The sequence below is a fragment of the Lolium rigidum genome, chromosome 3 (genome assembly GCF_022539505.1).
Source record: "Lolium rigidum isolate FL_2022 chromosome 3, APGP_CSIRO_Lrig_0.1, whole genome shotgun sequence".
In the NCBI taxonomy this organism is placed as follows: domain Eukaryota; kingdom Viridiplantae; phylum Streptophyta; class Magnoliopsida; order Poales; family Poaceae; genus Lolium; species Lolium rigidum.
In genome coordinates this window covers 74,583,841-74,609,821 of record NC_061510.1, presented here as the reverse complement: position 1 = coordinate 74,609,821, position 25,981 = coordinate 74,583,841, and positions in this window count along the sequence as shown.

The window sequence follows — 25,981 nt, the reverse complement described above, 5'->3', positions numbered from 1 at the left end:
AGGTTGCCTGGTTCAGCAACAGCAAGGAAGGAACGCTTGGTAGCGTCATAGCGAACTATACCATCAAAAAGCTTAACAGGCCGCACCACGCCTGCACGTTGACGAGTTCGCATCGGATGAGAAGGACTAGGTCCATGACGGTCATCAGGATTGGGCTCAGTACCGCCATCCGCAGATGGAGGCGCCGACTCTAGGCTGGTCGAGTCACGGCTGGACGGCTCGAGCGAGTCGGTCGCAGAGCCTGGTGTGGCAGGGGACGAGGCCGAAGACGTGGGAGTTCCAGGTGAAGCTGGTGGAGAGATCGGTTCATGAGCCGATCGGGTGCATGGTCCGGCCGGAGCTGCGTCCTGATGCGCTGGTGCGGATCCCCCTGCATGCACAAGAGTACTTCGATCTGGAGAGTCCAGGTTAGTAACGGAAGCAGGTATCATATCAGCACACGTTGGCAAAGCTGAATCTGGTTCAGTCGTGGGTGAAAGAAGAACGGCATGTTCGTGATAAGGATTAATAACAGAAGATGGCCCATCAGAGAATGGAAAGACGAGCTCATCAAATACCACATCTCGCGATAAATAGACACGTCCTGTGGAGCGATCCAGGCATTTGTATCCGTGATGAAGAGGGGAATAGCCTAGAAAAACACATTGTCGGGAGCGAAACTCAAGTTTATGGGCATTGTATGGTCGTAAGTTGGGCCAACACGCACAACCGAATGTGCGTAAAAATTGGTAGTTTGGTTTATGTTTGGTGAGAAGCTCAATGGGAGTAGAGTTATGAATGACACGACTAGGCATTCGATTTATGAGATAGGCAGCGGAGAGAATGGCTTCATCCCAAAAACGCTTGGGCATGGAGGCTTGAGCGAGGAGACTAAGAGCGGTCTCAACTAGGTGACGATGCTTACGCTCAATGGCACCGTTTTGCTGATGAGTATGTGGGCACGATACTCGATGTTCAATGCCTACATTCTGAAAATATTGATGAAGTTTGTGGTATTCACCTCCCCAATCCGATTGGACCGATCGTATTTTTGTACCAAGTTGTCGTTCTACACGATTTTGGAATTGGTAAAACACTTTTTCAACATCAGATTTGTGTCTCAACAAATAAACCCAAACAAACTTACTATAGTCATCCAAGAAACTTACATAGTAGTGATAACGACTAGATGATTTTATTGCAGGCCCCCACACATCGGAGTGCACAAGAGCAAGAGGTTCGGTGGACACACGAGTAGACAATTCAAATGGTAGCTGACGCGCCTTGGCCTGCTGACAAGCATCACAGACATGGGGCTCTCCTAATGCAAAAGAGGATGACTCTAATTTATTTGACCGAAGTATTGAGGCGACGACTTGCGAAGATGGATGACCGAGTCTCCTGTGCCAAATGTCTTGGGAAGGTTTGGTGGTGTGGAAGGCTTGGCGTCGTGTGATGGCTGGCACAGGGTAGAGGCCGCCTTGGCATTTACCTTCCAGGATGGTGGCCTTCGTTGTTCGATCCTTTATGAAAAAAGAATACGGATGAAGTTCAACATAGGCATTATTATCAAGGGTAAGCTTATGGGTAGATAGCAAGTTTTTACTGATTCTAGGAACACGAAGGACGTTTTTCAGATGAAGTGAACGACTGGAACCAGAAATCAAAGAATTGCCAATGTGTGAGATGTTCAAACCTGATCCATTCGCAACGTGGACCTGATCGTTTCCCTTGTAGCGATCATGGGTGGTGAGGCGCTCGAGATCGGCAATCATGTGGTCGGTGGCGCCGGAGTCCATGTACCAGTTGGGGTCGACGGAGTAGTACTCAGAGTTCGATGAGGATGGTGCTGAAGCGTGTGCCGTGGAGCGTGTCGTCGGCTGGATGTTGTGGTCGAAGCGTGAGTAGCAACGGAGCGCGTCGTGCCCGTACGTGCCACAAATCTGGCAGGTGGACTTCTCCCGTCCACGTCCCCCGCCGTTGCCGCGTCCAGCGCCGTCGCCGCGGCCGCCATCGCCACGGTATCCTCCGTCGCGGCCACCTTGACCACCAGGATGGCCGCGGCCACGTCCGCGGCCTCCTCGACCAAAGCCGCGTCCGCCACGCATGGCGTTGTTGCCGGAGTAGGAGAACTCCTGAACCGGTGATGCAGGTGCCGGTCCGGTCCTCCGCCCCCAACCCTCTGCCCCCAACCCTAACCCTCCGCCCCCAACCCTCCGCCGCCGCCGCCGCCGGTAGCGCCGCCGGGGCAAAGTCCCTCGGGGCGTGGCGGCGGCGGGGGCCCTTCCTCGTCGCCGCGTGGAGATCGGCGGCCGGATCCCCACCTCCTCGATGCTTGGCGGAGCGGACGCGCGTGGGATGGGCGACGGCGGCGGCGGCCCTCCTCCCGTCGGCTGTCCACGGACCGGTCGGCGCGGGTGGGATGGGCGGCGCTGCGGTCTCCCTCTTCTCGTCGGCTTCCCGCAGCACTCCGGCAGGGGTTGGTGGTGGGCGGCGGCCAGACCCTCGGTCTGCGCCATGCCATCCACCCCCGCCTCTCGTTGGTGCGTGGAGGCGATCTCGGGCATCTTCCGCGACACGAGGGCGCCCGGGGCAGCAGCCTTGGGTTTGACGGAGGAGGTGGCCTCTTCTTCGCCGGAGAGGGTCGGCCTGCGGTTGGTGGTGGTGGATTTTTGATCTATCATCACCATCCGGCGGTGAGATGGAGGTGCATGGAAGCCGGCGATGGTGTCGCCGGTGGAGGGTTGGGTTGGCCAGCCCGGGATGGTCGCCGACGTGGGGGTCCGGCCTGAATAAAGGCGGCGGTCCTAGGGCCTCTCTTGCGTGAAGAGGAGGACCTACCGGAGGCCTGGACTCGTGATCTGGCCGGAGGGTTGAGTTCCGGAAGGCTCCACCGGCGAATGTAACAGTGCTTTGCCTGGAGTTTGCTGGATCAGAGGTATTCGGTCGTGCGCACCCATGCGTTTATTCCGACCGTTTGGTTCTGGAGGGAGCGGCGCGAAGCTCTTTTTCTGTGTTGACATCAAGTGACTATGGATCCATGATGAAAGTCGGAAGAAGAGAATTTCATGAAGGCCGGAGGGGAGGACTAGCTAAGGGAGGTTCAAGTCTCAGCGTTGTTGAGGGGCTTGCTTGGTGTCCGGGCTTCACAGCAGCGGTATGAAAGTGGGGGCGACAACACATGTGAAGCGCAGAGTCCTACCTTTCAGGGTGAAAACCCAAGGTCTGGCCTTAACCGGTTGTGCCCGGCGGTGACCTTGGTGGAGGCATTGTTTTGAGAGTGGGGACTATCTTCAGGGTGAAAACCTAAGATCTTTGATCGGGCGACGACGGTGTTGGAGCACTGTTCCCTTCTTGGAGGCGTCGTTTTTTGGAGAGTCTGCAATTCGGGTGTTGTCATGGTGGTGGATGTATTGCTGTTGTTAGGTCCGTGATACTGTAGCGGGACTTTTGTTTCTTAGTTTTCTTTTTCCTTTTTTGGCTGTGTGCATCCGTAGTGCCATTAGGGTGGTGCGTTGTTGCAGAGGCTGGGTGTAATTGGTATCTCTCGATATTAATATATTCCCTTTATCGAAAAAAAAAGGTGCCGGTCCGGTCCTGGTCTCGTAGCTCACCAGGTGCGCGTACAGATCGTCGAGGGTGAGGTTGTCGGAGACCGTGATGGACGTGACGAGCGAGTCGTATCGCTCGCCAAGACCAGCGAGGATGTAGGAGGCGGTTTCCTCCTCGCCGATGGGATAGCCGATGGAGGCCATCGTGTCCGCCAGGTTCTTCATCAAGTGGAAGTACTCGCTCATGGATTTCTCCTTCTTCTTGGTGTTGCCAAGCTGCGTGCGGAGCTGCACCATGCGTGCCTTGGATCGTGAGGCAAACATATTAGCAAGCGTAGCCCATACCTGAACCGCCGTCGGTAGGAACAGAACCTGCCCGATCGTTTCGGGCGTCAGGGACGCGAGAATGCACTAACCACCAGCTGCTCGCGGCGGAACCACTCCGTGTATGCCGGGTTCGGCACAGGCTCCGCGTTGGCCTCGGCGGCCGGGATCGTCTTGGGAGGCGCCGTGCAGGTACCGTCGATGTACCCAATCAGCTCGTAGCTGTGGAGCGTCGGGACGACCTGCGCCTTCCAAAGCAGGTAGTTCTCACGGTCGAGCCGGACGGTGATGGAGCTGGAGAGCGACGGCAAGGAAGGCATCTAGGTGGGGGAGGTGGAGCTTATGGAGGTGGAGACGGTGGAGCTTTGCGTTGAGGTTGTCATGGCTGGCTAAGAGCAATAGGCTCTGATACCATATAAAACACAGGAACTAGATTGGGTTGCCGTGCGTCTAGCATCGGCTGTCATCACATATATATATACCGTATGTTAGGGTTACAATGTACAGATAACAACGAATACAATCTGAACTAACTAGTTCCTATCTCCTTGGCAGTTATCCGATTACAGTATGCCTTGGAAGGTACTCCAGGATTGCTAACTAATCCGTTAGGATCTTGCTCTGTAGCGTACGCCAGCCTGCTACGAGATTCTTCAGTTCGTTGGTTTAACAGGGGTGTTTCTGAAGACATGTATTTCATATATGGAAGAAAGGGAATCCTTGATCTATGTTTCTTGAGTGATCTATAGAGCAGACAATGAGCTATGAATATTACCTAATGCAAGAGATGGAGAAAGTGAGCTCTTCCTTGATTTTCTTTTCTCTCTTACTGATTGTAAATTTCTTTGAATGTTCTTTCTGAGAACATTATTGAGCCAAATAAAGACATGGTTCTTGGTATTCTGCAGTCTTAACGTCTCTTCATAGTGTCCAGTTTTAGATCGGCTTCTTCCAAATACATACAATTGTATTGGTGACTTGCAGGCAATCTTGAAACGTGAAAACTAAATGTTTCTATATAGTATCATAATATATTGTATACTTTCTTATTACTATGGTTGGTTTTTTCTTGGTCATGTAAGTACATTTAACTCATGTTTTCTTTTTGGCATATAATTTTGTGGACAGTTTTACTGTGTATGTTTTATTTGACTAAGATGATGCAACTTGCATTTAAACTTCACTTGCAACTTGGCAGCCTATCATGTATGGTTCACATTTCTAAAATCAAATCGTGAATATGGGCCCTCAAAGAATGACATTTCTCTTCCATAATTTTCTTAACATAAATATTGAGTGATGGTAGTAGAGGAATATTCAGTGATGTAGCGATGCAGGGACACACTAGACGTGCCAGAACCATTCAACCTTTATAGTAGAGGAAAAGCTCATGCATTGCTGGTCAACAAACACTTCGCCAAGGCCGCCTGCAAAAAAAACACATGAAAAAGTTAAATGGCAGTAGCAAAAAGCGGGCGCAGCAACGCGCGCAGGGCCCTTCTAGTAGTGTGTATGGCCGGTACCTTGTACTTCGTGTAGAAATTGAAGCCTGAATGCGAACACCACTACCTGTTAGAGGCGATCGAAGGTGCTGGATGATGGAACACAGCTTCCTCGACAAAGCAATTGATGAGGAAGCAGCAACAGCATGTGCACCCATGGGAACAAACAAATTTAGCTCGAGCAGGAAACCTTTTTCTCTGACTGAACTGCTGCAAGGAAATTCTGGTAAGCATGCACTACAAATAGAGATGCACGAAATACATATAGCAGATAATGAAATCAACGGAAACATGGCTAGTATAGATGAGATGAAGACATGTGGGGAGCTGTAGGGATGTGGGGGATCGAGTGTGGTCTCATCCAGAAACACCAGCAGACCTATGCAACGGACACAGCGCGCAGGTTGCTCGAGAGGGGCGACTGAGGACCTTGAAGAAGAGACAAACTTGAGGTTCAAATACACGGTCGACCGAACAGTCAGCGGGTGGAAGCCATTAAAACGATAAAACGGATCATGGAAGATTTCGGGACAGGGGGCGTTACCATCCAACATCGAGAGGAGTGAATACAATAGATAAATGGAAGATCGCGAGGCATCCGGTAGTTTCCCGGTGGGAAATCAGCAGGAACAGCCAGCAATTGATGGCAGCGGCCGAGAGGAGTGAACTGATTGACGCACCCTCCTCCCGATCCGCACCCTCCTCCTGACCCCAAACCCTAGACGCCTTCCGCCGCCGCTGCCGGCGGCGCCGCCGGGCAAAGCCCGCGGGGCGTGGCGGCGGCCTTCCCTCGTGACGCGGTGAGGATGGCGGCCAGGGAGCTTCTCACAACGTTGCGGCGGCGGCCCTCCCGCTTCCCGGATGGCTGGACGGCGGCGGTCGGACGGGGATGGAAGGGCGACGGCGGCCCTCCCGCCTCCCACGGATGGATGGGGATGGTGGCCAGAGGAGTGCTGCGGCCTCCCCGCCTCCCGTCATCGGCACGCTGGTGGCGGATAGCGCAATCCCCTCTGCCTCTCGTCGGTGTGGGGCGATGATCTTGGGCTTCTCCCGCAGTATGAGGTCGCCCGGGGCAGCAGCCTTGGGTTCGACGGTGGAGGTGGCCTTCTTCTTCGCCGGAGGAGATCGGCTGGTTGCTGGGGTGGCGGATCACGGGATTCCTCTACCCGGCGATGAAGATCTAGTCGGCGACGAGCTAGCGGCGAAGGGACCACCGGTGAACACCGCGCCTTGACTTCGTTCTTGGCGGATGATGGCAGCGGCTATTGGCTTCGCTCCCCTGCGAAGGCATCATCTTTGCTGGCCTCTCTGTTTGCTCTCGCCGAGTTGGGGACTAGTGGCTGTCGGTGAAAACCGTGTCACGATTGACGGGCGATGGCGGCGTTAAGCGTCGGTTCCTTCTTAAAGGCATCGTCGTCGTAGTCCGCGGGTACTCACTCGTGCTGCTCTGGGGGAAAACCCTAGATCTAACCAGGATCGGACGATGACGACGCTCCCTGCGTCATGCTACCTCTTGGGGCATCGTGTTTGGAGCAGCGGCTGGATGGAGGTGGATTTTGGTGGAGTGGTGTTCATCTACCACGTTGTCGTCGATGATTCTCAGCGGCGTGAAGCTGCGGGGTATCGAAGATGGGCGAGGACTTGCTGGACGCGTGCAGGATGGTGGAGCTATCTGGTGTTCTGGTGACATCGACGACAGGCATGGAACGGTCAATGCGTTGATCTCGCTTGGAGATGGGTTCGAGATAGATGGCGGTTGCGAACTCTGCGATGTGTGCAATGGCACACCCTCAGGATTTTGCTTTTTGGATGATGTGCGTTGGTGTATCGTCAGGGAGTATGGCCTTGTTCATGGTCACCCACTTCATCGTAGGTATAGCGAGTTGTCGCTAGGAATGAGGTTTCAGGTTGATCTTTGTATTTCCCTTGTAAGGTACTGCGAATAATTTAATAAAACAAAAAAGTTATGTGCATCCTTTGGATACGGAGGCTGAGGCTATGCTCCTTAATCGAAAAAAATTGATGCAGGGCATCGAGCCTCTCTTGTCCACCAACCAGAAAACACTTCTTTTTCAGTAGTGCTGGAGGAGAAGACGTGAACATGGGCTAGCCAAATGTAGATTGTATGTGGGCTGGGCTAGTATATCGGAATGGGCAGTTCGGCTCTTTTTTCTTTTAAGAAGATTGGGCAGTTTGCCACTGGCGGAGAAGTAACCGGCCAGAGGGAGAACGCACCGTGTCAAACGCATGAGATTGGGACTTGGGGAGATAATCAAGGACACACTTTTTGAAATCCAACCGACATGGGTAAATGGAGTGACGTGGCTGCACTGCTTTGAGCTTGCAAACATTAATTGCACCTTAGTAGGAATAAACTTACGGAAGTGGTGTTTTGGAACATGGGAGCATATGCTCCCTATATTTTAAAATGCATCACATATTTTAAATTTCAAAAAAAAATTAAACAAAAAATTCGCATGTACATCTTCATGTGCTACGCGCTCACAAAGTCGTTTCATAAAAAATGAACTTATCACGTGAAGTGTGTAAAAAGACAAAATTCAATGCTAAAAACAATGCTTTTCACAGGATAAGTTTTATCTTTTTTACATAGGCCACAAAAAATATTATTTTTTCGTAAAACTTGACGCACACACATATATACCCTATATAAAAGATAAACAATTTGGTGCATCTCATATTGATTTGGCTACTGTAGATAAGTAATTTTCGTTCCTTTTCATCCATCCTGCGTGGGACGCGTGTTCTGTTATTTTTCCATCCCCTTCCATGGTTGTTTTTCCTCGATTTTTTTTCTGGGGACTGGTGACCGGTTACCGGCAGCAACAGATTTATACCGTGTATTGTTGGCGACCTTCTTCCATTTCCCTTTTCTTAGTGAACGTAATTGATTTAGATTAGTCAAAGCGGTGGTAGATCCCACCATAGCACAATCGAGCAGTTCTAGATTGGGTCGTGGTGTAGGGTCCAGCGCTCTCTGGAGTCTTCCCCGCTATCTCCACTTCCATTGGCCTCCCCTACGAGCTTTTCCTGGCCGTGATCTTTCCATTGACCATCTCAATGGCGCCCCTCTGGTCGTCACCCAACGCCACCACACCTGAGGGCAGCATGAGGAGGTCGGCTGCGTGAGGGAGCAATAGGATGCGGAGGGCGACCGAGATGGCCGTTGGCATCACCTCTGGCCCTGGCCATTTCTCACGTGCAACCCACGTTGGCCGCTCCATGCGCGCCGCACTCCGCCGCCAGAGTCCTGACATGGGCTGCCGAGCGATCTCCGCCCTGCAGGCTGGCCACCCGCACGCCCCTAGGCGTGGCCCGCGCCGCCTGTGCTGTAGGGCCGATCTCGGTGGCGGTAGGCAGCCACGGAGATGCCGGCGGGCGCACCGGCCTCCTCTACTGTGGACGGTGGGGGGAAGCTGCTGCCGCTGCATCTCTTATCCCTGGCAGGGGCGTCGACCTCCTCGACAGTGGAGACGGGGGAGGCGGCTGCTGCTGCTTCATTGAAGGCGGGGAAGGCGCACCTGGGAGAGTGGGGATCCCGCCGCGGTAAACGGATGGTACAGGGGCGCTAGAGTCTTTTTTTTCTATCTCGCCTTGGTGATCTCTTTCCCTCTCACTACTCCTGTACATTCTCCCCGGCTATCTCCTTTTTGGTTATTATCTTACTAATTTTACCTCCCTGTGTTGCATTGTTCATCTGATTGTTGTGTTTCAACCATGGGTTTCAACCATGGCATAGAGCATCACTCCAAACTATTAAACGTGATACTTGAGAGAAGAGGTTTAATCATTATCTTAATTTAGTAATAGAAAATCTGGAGACAATTAATTCGTTTTGTACCCGTTTGTACCCGTTGGCGGCGTTTCGGCTGAACTAGCCTCGGAACTAGCGGGCATCCTCAGCTGTCCCGTCTCGTCCTTCCCCCAGACATACCTTGGTCTGCCGCTCTCGGACCGCAAGCTCCCTGCCGCCGCACTGGAATTCTTATCTGTTAAGATCTCCAAACGCATTCCAGGTTGGCGGACATCCCTGCTTCCCATCGGTGGGCGTCTCACTCTCACTACTGCGGTGTTGTCTGCTCTCCCGTCGTTTGCCATGTCTGTTTTGCCGATCCCTAAGGGGACGCTCGCGAAGATGGACAGGCCCCGACGATCGATGTTCTGGAAAGCAAAAGAGAAATGTTCCGGTGGCGATTGCCAGGTTGCCTAGGACTATGTGTGCCGGCTGAGATCCGAAGGCGGGCTTGGAGTTGTTGACCTTGGACTTCAAAATAAGTGCCTCCTGCTGAAAGCGGTCCATGGGCTATTCTCGGGGTGGGACTCTCCGTGGACCAGATGGATAAAGCGCAGTTATCTTGGTGAACACCCTCAGGCGGCCACCCCCGCTTGGAAATGCTTCCAGTCGCTTATCCCGTTGTACCGCTCCATTACGAGAGTCGAGCCCCGTGACGGACGCTCCACGTCGCTCTGGCATGACGCTTGGACCCAGCTGGGCCCCTGTCGGCGGCTCTCCCCGCAGCTTTCTCGCACTGTCTCCGCCCCCTCGCCACCGTCGCCGATGCCCTTGAAAGCGGAACCGTGGAGATCCCGCTCGTTCACCGGGTGTCTACGGAAGCCTCGGGGGAGATGGAGTTTGTACATGCTTGCCTCTCTCGGATCTCCCTCGCGGCGTCACCGGACGTCCGTTTCGTCGCCCTCGGCCCATCTGTCGACTTCTCCACAAGGTGTGTCTACCGAGCTCTTCACTCCTCTGGTTGTATCGTCACGGGCCAGGACGTCAACTGGAATTGCTTCGCGCCCCTCAAGGTGAAAGTGTTCTTCTGGATCATGCGCCTCCAGAAAACAAGGACGCGTGCGCTACTGCATCGTCTCGGGTGTGTGCCCTCCACGGATTGCCCCTTCTGCCCCGGCCAACCTGAAGACATCTCGCACCTGTTCGTTGGCTGCCCCCGCCTCCGCCCCTTGTGTAATATCATCTCTCCCTCAGGGCGCCCCCGGGCCGACGATGACGTGTTGGGCCTCCTCGATGCTCTCTCCGGAGACTTGCCCCCCATGCACCCGAAAGCGCGTAACACCGCCGTCCTTGCCTTGCTGTGGTCCATCTGGAAATCCCGCAATAGAATGGTCTTCGACGCGGATCTTATGTCTACCCTGCGCGTGTTGGATATGGTAGCCGACCACCTCCGCCTGTGGATCGTCCGCGCCCCCTCTAGTGTCGACACGACCCCCTGCTAGCTTGGTGTGGATCTATCTCTTAGCCCCTTAAACACTTGTACCCCTCCTCCTAGCTGGCTCCCCTTCGTGTTGAGCGCGGTATGCCGCCTCCTTGACCCAGGATTGTTGGCTTACGCCCCCTGGCGTCGCACTCTTGTATCCCCCCGTTAATTAATGAAAACTGAGTTCAGGTGGGCGATCGCCCCCGTTGATTCTTCAAAAAAAAAAACAATTAATTCGTTTTCTGTGTGTTTTAGCTGACCCTATTTGACATCAAGAACATCTGCAGGAGATGTGAGCTCACTGCCTTCAACGAACAGATGGAAGTTCATAGTGAAAGAAAGAGGCTGGCTGTAACTGTCTCTGCACCGTGCCATTGAGTTCTTTAGATTGTCCGCCTTACTTCCAAAATGAGTGTCAGCAAGACTTCTGTTCAGAACGTGAGTACAGAATGATACATTGTGTTTTAATTTTCTAATCTGTTAGCTTTCCGCGGATTCATATTAAGTACAGATTGGATTGGTTAGTTCTTTCTACTTTCCAAAATGATTTACATCCATAAATTTTATTTGAGCAAGAGGACCTCTCTTCAGGCGTATGTTTCCACTTGGTCAGATATGTTATTCTTAAGTTGACCTCTCTTCTTTTGTAGAGGACATCCCTGAAAAAATATCTGCTCTAAATATATTGTCAGCAATGACCATGTTTCCCTTTGCATTCCTGAAATTATTTAAATGTTACCGATTTCATGTGCATCTCAGTGTCATGCTGATTCTCCTTGAGTACACCTTTTTTCAGTAATGAGCTATATGGTAATATCTCTATTGTTCATTTTATCATGTTATTATCTTCTATCTAACCTACCCTGATCTCTCCTGTGCAAAATAGGAAGATATAAAAAACCGTTAGGAGTAGTATGTGCAGTAATTGTAATATGTCCATTTGTGTATTAAAATTTTAAAACACTACGTGTGTAGGCTATAAGTAAATCCATGTTCATTATGTAGATGATAGCTGGGAATACCAACAACGATGGTGCTGAGAAGGTACAGAAAGAGGATTGTAAACATTCTATCTTTTCAATGAAATGAGACGCAAAGGTCCTTTGCGTTTTCTCGAAAAAAAGTGGGAGAAGACGGTGTTCATGAAAGAGACAAATCAAGCGAGCAATCGTCTTGGCATTCGACCTTGGCTGGTGTCAAATTTTAGCAAGAGATATGAAGTAGATGATGCATACAAAATATATAAGACGAGGTGCGGACGAGCCAACCTCGGCTGGTGTCAAATTACAGCAAGAGATATGAAGTAGATGATGCATACAAAATATATAAGACGAGGTGCGGACGAGCCACGGTGATGGAAATCATAATAAAGACTAACTATGATTGTGGCCAGCTGAAAATGAAAAATCTGCTGTTGAAGGTTCATGGTGTCCCTCTGCATATGCATCCTGCCAGCAGTACATTCACGCGTTTGTACATGAAGATGTCCATTCTTTGAAATGTGATCTTTTGCTTAGTGCTAAAGCATTTGATTTAACATCTGATTGGTGTATTGGCACCAGAGAAGAACTATACAGAAGATATTTTGGAGCTTATGACTTAATTCTCCGCTTCCCCGAAGGTATGCAATGTCCGCTAAATTATTTGGTGTTTTTGTCTAACCAATTTACTATATCTTCTATGCATCAAGTCTCCACGTTAAGAAAATTATGGAAATATGATGTTTTCTAGAGCATGCATATGTCCGCCGGTCCATGTTACCTGTACACTGTAGCTAGGGAGTATGAGATGCATGAGGAGTACATTCTTTAATTATGTGGTCTCTAATTTAGAGTATTTATATATTCTATTCTTCAGCTACCCTTCCATTTGGTTTTGTGTGCAAAATACACACATAGCTTAGTTGGCCCAAAAGAGTATTGCAGGATTTGACCCTTTTTAGTTGTATAGGATACAAGTTTCATTTTTTTATTCACACAGTTAGAGATCTTAGAAGATGTCTATCTTCACCGGATATAGTTTCTTTGAATTCAACAACTCATGTTCCAATTATTTTTTGTGGGATAATATAACATCATTTAATTCAGTGCTGGCTCCTACAAACACCATTCATGTAGGGTGACCAGGTCCTTTTCATGGGAGATTGAATGCATATCAATCAACTCGATATTTCTGATCAGATTATGTCTGCAGTTCCAATTCTGCTAGGGGTGTTCTCTTTGTATCTGATCATGGTGGTACATGGAAGACATATTTTGTGGAATTATACTATTGCAGCCCTGCGAGTCGATGATCATACTGTTTTGGCAATTGCTTCATCGGGTGTCCCCTGCTTTTACTGCCAGGCGGGAGGACTACTCGCTCGTTGCAGGATACAATATGAGATTAATAAACTTTCATGTGGGGTAAGATGTTTCAGCGAAGGAGGAAGTCTGCACCAGACCCACAGGTTTTAGCTCCAAGACGTGATGCACCAGGAGTTTAGAATTTAGATACGTATTGCTTGCTTCCCTTTATTAGTGTCAGGTTTTGGAAAGTGGAAAGGTTTTGTCCCGTAGAAGGTTCTCCTGCTACTTCCAAATTAGAGTTTGTTTCTTATACTACAAGTTGTAACTGGACTATATAAGTCCACCCCACGTTGAGTAATAAAGCAAGCAGAAATTAATCCAATCTCTCAACTCTTGCTCCTGCGCCCCGGCGCCCCTCCTCACCTCCTTCTCCGATCATAGGTCGACGGGACTATCGCCCTAAGCCTCCAACTGATCACAACTACAACCTTCGATCCAATCTACCCCCAACCCGTGACAACTTGGTATCAGATTCATCTTCGATCCCGGCGGCTGCCATGTCCGCTCCGCCCCTTCCGCAAACCCTAGAAGAACTCGCCACCAAACAGCAGGAGGACCATGACGCCGTGGTCGCGACTCTCACCAGCCTCTCCGATGAAAATCGAACCGCGAGGGCTGAACGCGGCGAGGACCGCGCCACCCTCAAGACCATCGCTGAGACGCTCCAAAAGCTCCAGGGCCAGCTCGCTGATACGTCCCAGCAACAGCGCGCGCAGAATCTGGCCCTCCTCCGGCTTGAAGGGAAGGGCACACCTCAACTTGGTGGCCTCGGGCTCATGCCGCCACCTGCGGCTGCATCCAGAGCCGGGGACTTGGCCGCCGTGTCCGATCCATCCGATCGTGCACCGCGACTCTACAAAATCGACTTTCCCCTCTTTGACGGGGCAAGCGACCCACGTCCATGGTTGACACGCTGCAACCTGTTCTTCGTTGGTCAGCGGACGCAGGATTCCGATAAGACGTGGCTCGCCTCCTATCACCTCACCGACGTCGCCGCCTTATGGTATGGCCACCTCGAGGCAAAATTGGGCCAGCGGCCGTCTTGGGGAGAGTTCCAGACTCTCATCTCCAACCACTTCGGACCGCCGACACGCGCCAACCCCTTTGGCGAGCTGATCTCGACGCGCCGCTCTAGCACGGTGGCGGAATACTCCAAGCGTTTTCTCGAGAATCTCTCTCGGGTGAATCCAATTTCTGACGCCGAGGAACGGGATATCTTCACGAATAACCTGGGCGAGCCCATGAAGACGCAAGTCGAGATGCTTAAACCGGCCACGCTGGATGCTGCTATGGACTTGGCAATCTCCTTCGAACACCTGAATACCGTCTCAGCTGCCGCTCGGTCGAGCCGCCCACCACGGTCTGTGACCAGCCCTAGTGCAGCAGTCCAGGAGTCCTCCGGTTCACAGCCAGCACTCGTTTTCAAAAAACTAACACCTGCTGAGATGGATGACCGGCGCGCGAAAGGCCTCTGTTTCAATTGTGATGAGAAGTTCGTTCGGGGCCATCGCTGCAAACGGCTTTTCTACATCCAGTCAGCCGACGATGAGGAGGAGCCTGTCACGGATGCCCAAGAGGCCAAAATTTCGCTCCTTGCTGTCACAGGAATTCCCACCAGCGACACCATGCAGGTTTCGCTTCGTGTTGGGGATCGTGATCTTGTCGCCTTGCTTGACTCTGGCAGCACGCACAACTTCATCCACGAGGAGCTGGCCACCGTCGTGGGAGTGCCCTTCTCCTCCGATCGGCGCCTCGGGGTCACCGTTGCTAATGGTGATCGAGTCACTTGCCGTGGGCTCCTCAAACATGCTGCTATTACAATTGGCAAGGAGAGCTTCATTGTCGACTTGCATGCCATACCTCTGGGCGGATTTGATGTTGTTCTCGGCACACGTTTCCTCAAAACCCTAGGGCCAATATTGTGGGATTTCTCGGCTCAGTGGATGTCGTTTTGGCACTGATGCGTGTAGTTGACACGTCCGTTGGGAACCCCAAGAGGAAGGTGTGATGCGCACAGCGGCAAGTTTCCCTCAGTTAGAAACCAAGGTTTAATCGAACCAGTAGGAGTCAAGAAGCACGTTGAAGGTTGATGGCGGCGGGATGTAGTGCGGCGCAACACCGGAGATTCCGGCGCCAACGTGGAACCTGCACAACACAACCAAAGTACTTTGCCCCAACGAAACAGTGAGGTTGTCAATCTCACCGGCTTGCTGTAACAAAGGATTAACCGTATTGTGTGGAAGATGATTGTTTGCAGAGAAAATAGTAAAACAAGTATTGCAGCAGATTTGTATTTCAGTATTAAAGAATGGACCGGGGTCCACAGTTCACTAGAGGTGTCTCTCCCATAAGATAAAAGCATGTTGGGTGAACAAATTACAGTCGGGCAATTGACAAATAGAGAGGGCATAACAATGCACATACATGACATGATAAGTATAGTGAGATTTAATTGGGCATTACGACAAAGTACATAGACCGCCATCCAACTGCATCTATGCCTAAAAAGTCCACCTTCAGGTTATCATCCGAACCCCTCCAGTATTAAGTTGCAAAGCAACGAGACAATTGCATTAAGTATGGTGCGTAATGTAATCAACAACTACATCCTCGGACATAGCGCCAATGTTTTATCCCTAGTGGCAACGACACAACACAACCTTAGAACTTTCGTCACATTGTCCCGGTGTCAATGCAGGCATGAACCCACTATCGAGCATAAGTACTCCCTCTTGGAGTTAAAAGTAAAAACTTGGCCAGAGCCTCTACTAGAAACGGAGAGCATGCAAGATCATAAACAACACATGTGTAATAACTTGATAATTAACATGACATGGTATTCTCTATCCATCGGATCCCGACAAACACAACATATAGAATTACAGATAGATGATCTTGATCATGTTAGGCAGCTCACAAGATCCAACAATGAAGCACAATGAGGAGAAGACAACCATCTAGCTATCGCTATGGACCCATAGTCCAGGGGTGAACTACTCACTCATCACTCCGGAGGCGACCATGGCGGTGTAGAGTCCTCCGGGAGATGAATCCCCTCTCCGGCAGGGTGCCGGAGGAGATCTCCGGAATCCCCCGAGATGGGATCGGCGGCGGCGGCGTCTCGGTAAGGTTTTCCGTATCGTGGTTTTTCGCATCGGGGTTTCGCGACGGAGGCTTTAAGTAGGCGGAAGGGCGAGTCGGGGGCCGGACGAGGGGCCCACACCACAGGGCGGCGCGGGCCCCCTTGGCCGCGCCGCCATGTGGTTTGGCCACCTCGTGGCCCCACTTCGTATGTTCTTCGGTCTTCCGGAAGCTCCGTGGAAAAATAGGCCCCTGGGTCTTCGTTTCGTCCAATTCGAGAATATTTCGTTACTAGGATTTCTGAAACCAAAAACAGCGAGAAAACGAGAGCTGGGACTTCGGCATCTTGTTAATAAGTTAGTTCCGGAAAATGCACGAATATGACATAAAGTGTGCATAAAACATGTAGGTATCATCAATAATATGGCATAGAACATAAGAAATTATCGATACGTCGGAGACGTATCAAGCATCCCCAAGCTTAGTTACTGCTCGTCCCGAGCGAGGTAAAACGATAACAAAGATAATTTCTGAAGTGATATGCCATCATAACCTTGATCATACTATTTGTAAACATATGTAGTGGATGCAGCGATCAAAACAATGGTGATGACATGAGTAAACAAGTGAATCATATAGCAAAGACTTTTCATGAATAGTACTTCAAGACAAGTATTAATAAGTCTTGCATAAGAGTTAACTCATAAAGCAATAAATCAAAGTAAAGGTATTGAAGCAACACAAAGGAAGATTAAGTTTCAGTGGTTGCTTTCAACTTGTAACATGTATATCTCATGGATAATTGTCAACATAGAGTAATATAACAAGTACAATATGCAAGTATGTAGGAATCAATGCACGGTTCACACAAGTGTTTGCTTCTTGAGGTGGAGAGAGATAGGTGAACTGACTCAACATAAAAGTAAAGAGAATGGTCCTTCAAAGAGGAAAGCATCGATTGCTATATTTGTGCTAGAGCTTTTATTTTGAAAACATGAAACAATTTTGTCAACGGTAGTAATAAAGCATATGAGTTATGTACATTATATCTTACAAGTTGCAAGTCTCATGCATAGTATACTAATAGTGCCCGCACCTTGTCCTAATTAACTTGGACTACCAGATCTTTGCAATGCACATGTTTTGACCAAGTGTCACAATGGGGTACCTCCATGTCGCTCGTACAAAGGTCTAAGGAGAAAGCTCGCATTTTGGATTTCTCGCTTTTGATTATTCTCAACTTAGACATCCATACCGGGACAACATGGACAACAGATAATGGACTCCTCTTTAATGCATAAGCATGTGGCAACAATTATTATTCTCATATGAGATTGAGGATATATGTCCAAACTGAAACTTCCACCATGAATCATGGCTTTAGTTAGCGGCCCAAAGTTCTTCTCTAACAATATGCATGCTCCAACCATGAAGGTGGTAGATCTCTCTTACTTCGGACAAGACGGACATGCATAGCAACTCACATGATATCCAACAAAGAATAGTTGATGGCGTCCCCGAAGCATGGTTATCGCTCAACAAGCAACTTAATAAGAGATAAAGTGCATAAGTACATATTCAATACCACAATAGTTTTTAAGCTATTTGTCCCATGAGCTATATATTGCAAAGGTGAATGATGGAATTTTAAAGGTAGCACTCAAGCAATTTACTTTGGAATGGCGGATAAATACCATGTAGTAGGTAGGTATGGTGGACACAAATGGCATAGTGGTTGGCTCAAGGATTTTGGATGCATGAGAAGTATTCCCTCTCGATACAAGGTTTAGGCTAGCAAGGTTATTTGAAACAAACACAAGGATGAACGGTACAGCAAAACTCACATAAAAGACATATGGTAAACATTATAAGACTCCATACCGTCTTCCTTGTTGTTCAAAACTCAATACTAGATGTTATCTAGACTCTAGAGAAACCAAATATGCAAACCAAATTAGCAAGCTCTAAGTATTTCTTCATTAATGGGTGCAAAGTATATGATGCAAGAGCTTAAACATGAGCACAAAAATTGCCAAGTATCAAATTATCCAAGACATTTTAGAGTTACTACATGTAGCATTTTCCAATTCCAACCATATAACAATTTAACGAAGATGAAACTTCGCCATGAATATATGAGTAGAGCCTAAGGACATATTTGTCCATATGGTACAGAGGAGCGTGTCTCTCTCCCATAAAGTGAATTCTAGGATCCATTTTATTCAAACAAAACAAAAAACAAAAACAAACCGACGCTCCAAGCAAAGTACATAAGATGTGGCCGAATAAAAATATAGTTTCAGGGGAGGAACCTGATAATGTTGTCGATGAAGAAGGGGATGCCTTGGGCATCCCCAAGCTTAGACGCTTGAGTCTTCTTAAAATATGCAGGGGTGAACCACCGGGGCATCCCCAAGCTTAGAGCTTTCACTCTCCTTGATCATATTGCATCATACTCCTCTCTTGATCCTTGAAAACTTCCTCCACACCAAACTCGAAACAACTCATTAGAGGGTTAGTGCATAATAAAAATTCACATGTTCAGAGGTGACACAATCATTCTTAACACTTCTGGACATTGCATAAAGCTACTGGACATTAGTGGATCAAAGAAATTCATCCAACATAGCAAAAGAGGCAATGCGAAATAAAAGACAGAATCTGTCAAAACAGAACAGTCCGTAAAGATGGATTTTATTAGGCCACCAGACTTGCTCAAACGAAAATGCTCAAATTTAATGAAAGTTGCGTACATATCTGAGGATCATGCTCGTAAATTGGCGTAATTTTCTGAGCTACCTACGAGTGAGATAGACCCAGATTCGTGACAGCAAAGAAATCTGGAACTGCGCAGTAATCCAAATCTAGTACTTACTTTTCTATCAAAGACTTTACTTGGCACAACAAAACATAAAACTAAGATAAGGAGAGGTTGCTACAGTAGTAAACAACTTCCAAGACACAAATATAAAACAAAAATACTGGAGTAAAAACATGGGTTGTCTCCCATAAGCGCTTTTCTTTAACGCCTTTCAGCTAGGCGCAGAAAGTGTAACTCAAGTAACATCAAAGGGTGGTGCACCTACAGCAGGGTTTGGAGTTTTCTCAACCATGCATAGTATATTGGATACATAAGTTTCAGCGTCTCCCTTTTCATTAGTCTTGGGCTTGCTACTCTCATCAAACAAATTTTCAGGAACAAGCCAAGCATAGTTATTTTCTAGTGCATCATTCATAGCTAGGAGTTTACATGGTATTGGTGCTTTGATCTCCCCACCATCATTAGCATTATTAGTGTACCTTATTCTATCCAAGCATATTAAATTTAGCAAAAACCTTTCTAGCTTCTCTTGCTAGACCACCAAATTCTCTAAGAAGGGTTTCTAAAACAAAATCTTTCTTTTCCCCCTCTTCCATATCACCAAGTGTAAGAAACATGTGTTGGATTATAGGATTTAGATTAACAAATTTAGTTTCCAACAGGCGAACTAAAGCAAGCAAGCAGCAATTTCATAAGTAGGAGCAAGTTCTACCAAGTGTCTATCTTCAAAATCTTCAACGGTACTAACATGGGTGAAAAATTCTTCTATATTGTTCCTCCCAATTATAGACCCTTGTCCTACCGGTATGTTCTTTGCGGTAAAATTAAAAGGAAACATGATGAAATAAGTAAAGTAAATGCAAGTAAACTAATTTTTTTGTGTTTTTGATATAGCAAACAAGATAGCAAATAAAGTAAAGCTAGCAACTAATTTTTTTGTGTTTTGATATAAGTGCAGCAAACAAAGTAGTAAATAAAATAAAGCAAGACAAAAACAAAGTAAAGAGATTGAGAAGTGGAGACTCCCCTTGCAGCGTGTCTTGATCTCCCCGGCAACGGCGCCAGAAATTTGCTTGATGCGTGTAGTTGACACGTCCGTTGGGAACCCCAAGAGGAAGGTGTGATGCGCACAGCGGCAAGTTTCTCTCAGTTAGAAACCAAGGTTTAATCGAACCAGTAGGAGTCAAGAAGCACGTTGAAGGTTGATGGCGGCGGGATGTAGTGCGGCGCAACACCAGAGATTCCGGCGCCAACGTGGAACCTGCACAACACAACCAAAGTACTTTGCCCCAACGAAACAGTGAGGTTGTCAATCTCACCGGCTTGCTGTAACAAAGGATTAACCGTATTATGTGGAAGATGATTGTTTGCAGAGAAAATAGTAAAACAAGTATTGCAGCAGATTTGTATTTCAAGTATTAAAGAATGGACCGGGGTCCACAGCTCACTAGAGGTGTCTCTCCCATAAGATAAAAGCATGTTGGGTGAACAAATTACAGTCGGGCAATTGACAAATAGAGAGGGCATAACAATGCACATACATGACATGATAAGTATAGTGAGATTTAATTGGGCATTACGACAAAGTACATAGACCGCCATCCAACCGCATCTATGCCTAAAAAGTCCACCTTCGAGGTTATCATCCGAACCCCCTCAAGTATTAAGTTGCAAAGCAACAGACAATTGCATTAAGTATGGTGCGTAATGTAATCAACAACTACATCCTCGGACATAGCGCCAATGTTTTATCCCTAGTGGCAACAGCACAACACAACCTTAGAACTTTCTGTCATCGTCCCAGTGTCAATGCAGGCATGAACCCACTATCGAGCATAAGTACTCCCTCTTGGAGTTAAAAGTAAAAACTTGGCCGGAGCCTCTACTAGAAACGGAGAGCATGCAAGATCATAAACAACACATGTGTAATAACTTGATAATTAACATGACATGGTATTCTCTATCCATCGGATCCCGACAAACACAACATATAGAATTACAGATAGATGATCTTGATCATGTTAGGCAGCTCACAAGATCCAACAATGAAGCACAATGAGGAGAAGACAACCATCTAGCTACTGCTATGGACCCATAGTCCAGGGGTGAACTACTCACTCATCACTCCGGAGGCGACCATGGCGGTGTAGAGTCCTCCGGGAGATGAATCCCCTCTCCGGCAGGGTGCCGGAGGAGATGTCCAGAATCCCCCGAGATGGGATCGGCGGCGGCGGCGTCTCAGTAAGGTATTCCGTATCGTGGTTTTTTCGCATCAGGGGTTTCGCGACGGAGGCTTTAAGTAGGCGGAAGGGCAGAGTCGGGGGCCAGACGAGGGGCCCACACCACAGGGCGGCGCGGGCCCCCCCTTGGCCGCGCCGCCATGTGGTTTGGCCACCTCGTGGCCCCTCTTCGTATGTTCTTCGGTCTTCTGGAAGCTCCGTGGAAAAATAGACCCCTGGGTCTTCGTTTCGTCCAATTCCGAGAATATTTCGTTACTAGGATTTCTGAAACCAAAAACAGCAGAAAACAGGAACTGGCACTTCGGCATCTTGTTAATAAGTTAGTTCCAGAAAATGCACGAATATGACATAAAGTGTGCATAAAACATGTAGGTATCATCAATAATATGGCATAGAACATAAGAAATTATCGATACGTCGGAGACGTATCAGGCACATGGACCACGAAGTGGAGTGGACAGGTCTTAGTCCACCGGGACGGCCGGCCCACGTACATGTCTGCGATGGCAAGGACCTCCTAGACAGCCTCCTGGCCGCGTTCTCGGACATCTTCGCCGACCCCCAGGGTCTTCCGCCGCCACGAGCCCATGACCATCATATTCACCTTATACCAGGGACTCAGCCCGTGGCCATACGGCCTTACCGGTACCCGACTATTCAGAAGGATGAACTAGAGCGACAATGTGCTGAGATGCTTGCTCGGGGCCTTATTCGCCGTAGCTCGTCGGCGTTCTCGTCACCCGTGCTCCTCGTCCGAAAGCATGATGGCACATGGCGTTTTTGCATTGACTATCGTGGACTCAACCTGGTCACCATCAAGGACAAGTTTCCGATCCCAGTCGTTGATGAGCTGCTCGATGAGTTGAAAGGAGCCCGTTTTTTCACCAAGCTGGATCTCCGCTCGGGCTACCACCAAGTTCGGATGGCTCCTGAAGATATTCACAAGACGGCATTTCGCACTCATGAGGGTCTATTTGAGTTTGTGGTCATGGCGTTTGGTTTGACCAATGCACCGGCGACGTTCCAAGCGCTCATGAATGACGTACTCAGGCCTTTCCTTCGTCGTTTTGTGCTGGTTTTCTTTGATGATATTTTGATTTACAGCTCATCTTGGTCGGACCATCTTCGTCATGTCAAGCTCGTCTTGGAAGCTATGCGCACACACAAGCTCTTCCTTAAACGCTCCAAGTGCTCGTTTGGCGAAGAATCCATGGCTTACCTTGGACACGTCATCTCAGCAGAAGGGGTTGCCATGGATGGTGATAAGGTCCTTGCAGTGGTGGATTGGCCAGTGCCACGTACTGTCCGAGCCGTACGCGGATTCTTGGGTTTGGCCGGTTACTACCGCAAGTTCATCAAGGGTTTCGGCACCATTGCCGCCCCGCTCACAGCCCTGCTCAAGAAAGATGGGTTTCTTTGGACTGATCAAGCGGCAGCCGCGTTCGAAGCTCTTAAGGGTGCACTTACTACTGCACCTATGCTACAGTTGCCAGATTTTTCGGTTCCGTTTATTGTGGAGTGTGATGCCTCGGGATCTGGATTCGGTGCCGTGCTGCATCAAGAGGGAGGGCCAATTGCCTATTTCAGTAAAACCATAGCTCCGAGGCATGCCTCTCTAGCCGCGTATGAGCGGGAACTTATTGGTCTGGTTCAAGCTGTGCGTCATTGGCGGCCATATCTCTGGGGGCGCGCCTTTGTCATCAAAACAGATCATTACAGCCTCAAGTTTTTGCTGGACCAACGCCTTGCCACAATTCCGCAGCATCATTGGGTAGGCAAGCTTTTGGGCTTTGATTTTACCGTGGAATATAAACCAGGCCGCCAAAACATTGTCGCGGATGCTCTCTCTCGCCGTGATGTTCCTGCAGGACATGCGTGCGCCGTCACGGGGACTTCTTTTGATCTCTTTGAAGCTCTTCGTCAGGCCACACACACGGACCCGGCGCTGGTCACATTTCGGGAACAGCTGGAATCTGGCGAGTTGGGCCAGCCCTGGGCACTTGTCGATGGCATTGTTACTTTTCAGCAGCGGGCTTATGTGCCTCCTGCATCACAGCTCGTAGCAGAGGTATTGGCGGTGGCCCACGATGATGGCCATGAAGGCATACAAAAATCGTTGCATCAACTCCGCCGGGATTTCCATTTGCCTCAAGCACGAGCAGCTCTGCAGCAGTATATACGTGCTTGTACAGTTTGTCAACGCAATAAGACGGAGCAGCTTCATCCGGCTGGCCTGTTACAACCCTTGACAGTACCATCTCGTGTCTGGGAAGACATTTCCATGGATTTCATTGAGGCATTGCCGAAGGTGGGCGGTAAAAAGTGTTATCCTTACAGTGGTAGATCGTTTTTCCAAGTATGCACACTTTATTCCTTTGGCACATCCATATACTGCTGAGTCGGTTGCCAAGGCATTTTTCTCCAACATCGTCCGTCTCCATGGTTTTCCTACATCCATCGTGTCAGACAGAGATGTGGTATTCACTTCGGGATTTTGGAAGGCCTTGTTTGCGGCTGCGGGTACACGATTACATATGAGTTCCGCTTTCCATCCACAATCAGATGGCCAATCCGAGGCAGTAAATAAGGTCATCACTATGTACCTCCGATGCATCACTGGGGATCGACCACGACAGTGGCTCCATTGGTTACCATGGGCAGAGTATTGCTACAACACCTCATATCATTCAGCACTGAAGGACACCCCTTTTCGGGTTGTTTATGGCCGTGATCCCCCATCTCTTCGTGACTATACTCCGGGCGAGATTCGTAATCAGGCGGTGGAACGACAAGTTCTTGACAGAGACCAATTCTTGCTGGACGTCCGTGAGCGTCTCCTTCAAGCAGCTCAGAAGTACAAGCACTTCTATGATGTCAAGCATAGGACTCTTTCCTTCGACGTGGGAGAGTGGGCTTGGCTTCGTCTGCAGCACCGGCCAGCGGCATTCTTGGGAGCAGGAGCGAAAGGAAAATTGGCACCCAAGTATTATGGGCCTTTCAAAGTCCTCGCTCAAATTGATTCGGTTGCATATCAACTGGAGTTACCGCCTCAAGCCCGTATTCATAATGTGTTTCATGTTGGGGTCCTCAAGAAGTACCATGGTCCGCCTCCTGAAGGTTCCTCGATGCTTCCTCCACTATTTCAGGGTCAAGACCCGACTCCGGTACAGGCATTGCGTGCACGGATTGCTCGCGGTGTGCAGCAGGTGCTCATTCAATGGGAAGAACAACCAGCGTCTGCAGCCTCATGGGAAGATGTCACAGCCTTCCGCGACCGGTATCCAGGCTTCCAGCTTGAGAACAAGCTGTTTCAGAATGGAGGGGGAGATGTCATGTGGGGTAAGATGTTTCAGCGAAGGAGGAAGTCTGCACCAGACCCACATGTTCTAGCTCCAAGACGTGATGCACCAGGAGTTTAGAATTTAGATACGTATTGCTTGCTTCCCTTTATTAGTGTCAGGTTTTGGAAAGTGGAAAGGTTTTGTCCCGTAGAAGGTTCTCCTGCTACTTCCAAATTAGAGTTTGTTTCTTAGACTACAAGTTGTAACTCGGACTATATAAGTCCACCCCACGTTGAGTAATAAAGCAAGCAGAAATTAATCCAATCTCTCAACTCTTGCTCCTGCGTCCCGGCGCCCCTCCTCACCTCCTTCTCCGATCATAGGTCGACGGGACTATCGCCCTAAGCCTCCAACCAATCACAACTACAACCTTCGATCCAATCTACCCCCAACCCGTGACAGTAACATTTCTGGAGGCACTAATTTAAGTGAGTTGATAGAAAAGGCAACACTAATATATACTGTCGAATGAAGCTCCAATGACACAAAGACGCTGAAGCCGTCGATAGGAGCATAAGAGACATCTTATTTGTGAATGATAGCTCCCTAGGTTCTCTTCCTTTTGGCGGAAAGTGTATAGTTTTAGGGGGTGATTTTTCCCTATTCTTGCGTTTTCCAGCGAGTGTTTATCTTCTTACGATCTTCTGTTCGTTCTGTTGGAATTGTTTTGCTCCCTCCGATCCATAATAAGTGCCAGAGTTTTGGTTCATTTTAGCTAAAATGTGAACAAGGACCATGGCACTTACTATGGATCGGAAGGAGTGGCTTATTGGTTAATGTTTCTATTCATTCTGCTTTTATCCCAAGGGTTCTGTTTATGATAAAGTTGTCATATATTCTATCACCTTTTGTGTTGCGATATATGCTATGGATTAGTTCTGTTTATGATAAAGTTGTCATATATTCTATCACCTTTTGTGTTGCGATATATGCTACGGATTCACAGTGGGTGGTTACTTATTAGTTGTAGTTGTTGGCGCTGCTGTCTTGCTAAAGAGGGATGTATGGCTCATCCAACCATCTCTCCGTGTGAATATTACTTTTTGTGTTCTTCTGCGTCATTCAGTAGGCGAATACATTAGGTTCAGGTACTGGACTCCTCCTATGTTTGTTACCATTCTGCAGATTCTGCTCTTTACCCTGCCTATTCTTATGCTCAGGTGTCCTTCGCCGCATGGCTTGCTTGGCTGTCCATGGACTATTATGCTGGTACCTGGAATACATGGTTTTAATTGCAGGAGCAGCTTCATGTTCAGGCCATGTAGTTCAAATTGCAGGAGCAACATCGTTTTCAGCCTTTTGTTAAAATAAACAGCAGCTGACGGGGATGGTCTGTGGGTTGACAAACTAAACATGAAAGTTTCAAAGCTCAAGTCACTTAATGCATTTGGTTCACATGTAAGGGGGCACTTATCCAATGTTCAGTTTTCTGCACATCTGTAGGCGTTGGAATGTAAACCATCTTCTCCGTATGTCTACCCACTGTCGTGTATTATATCTGCACTCAATGTATAAAAAGTTAGCTTATCTGTTTTCATTTTAGCAGTACTTTCCAGG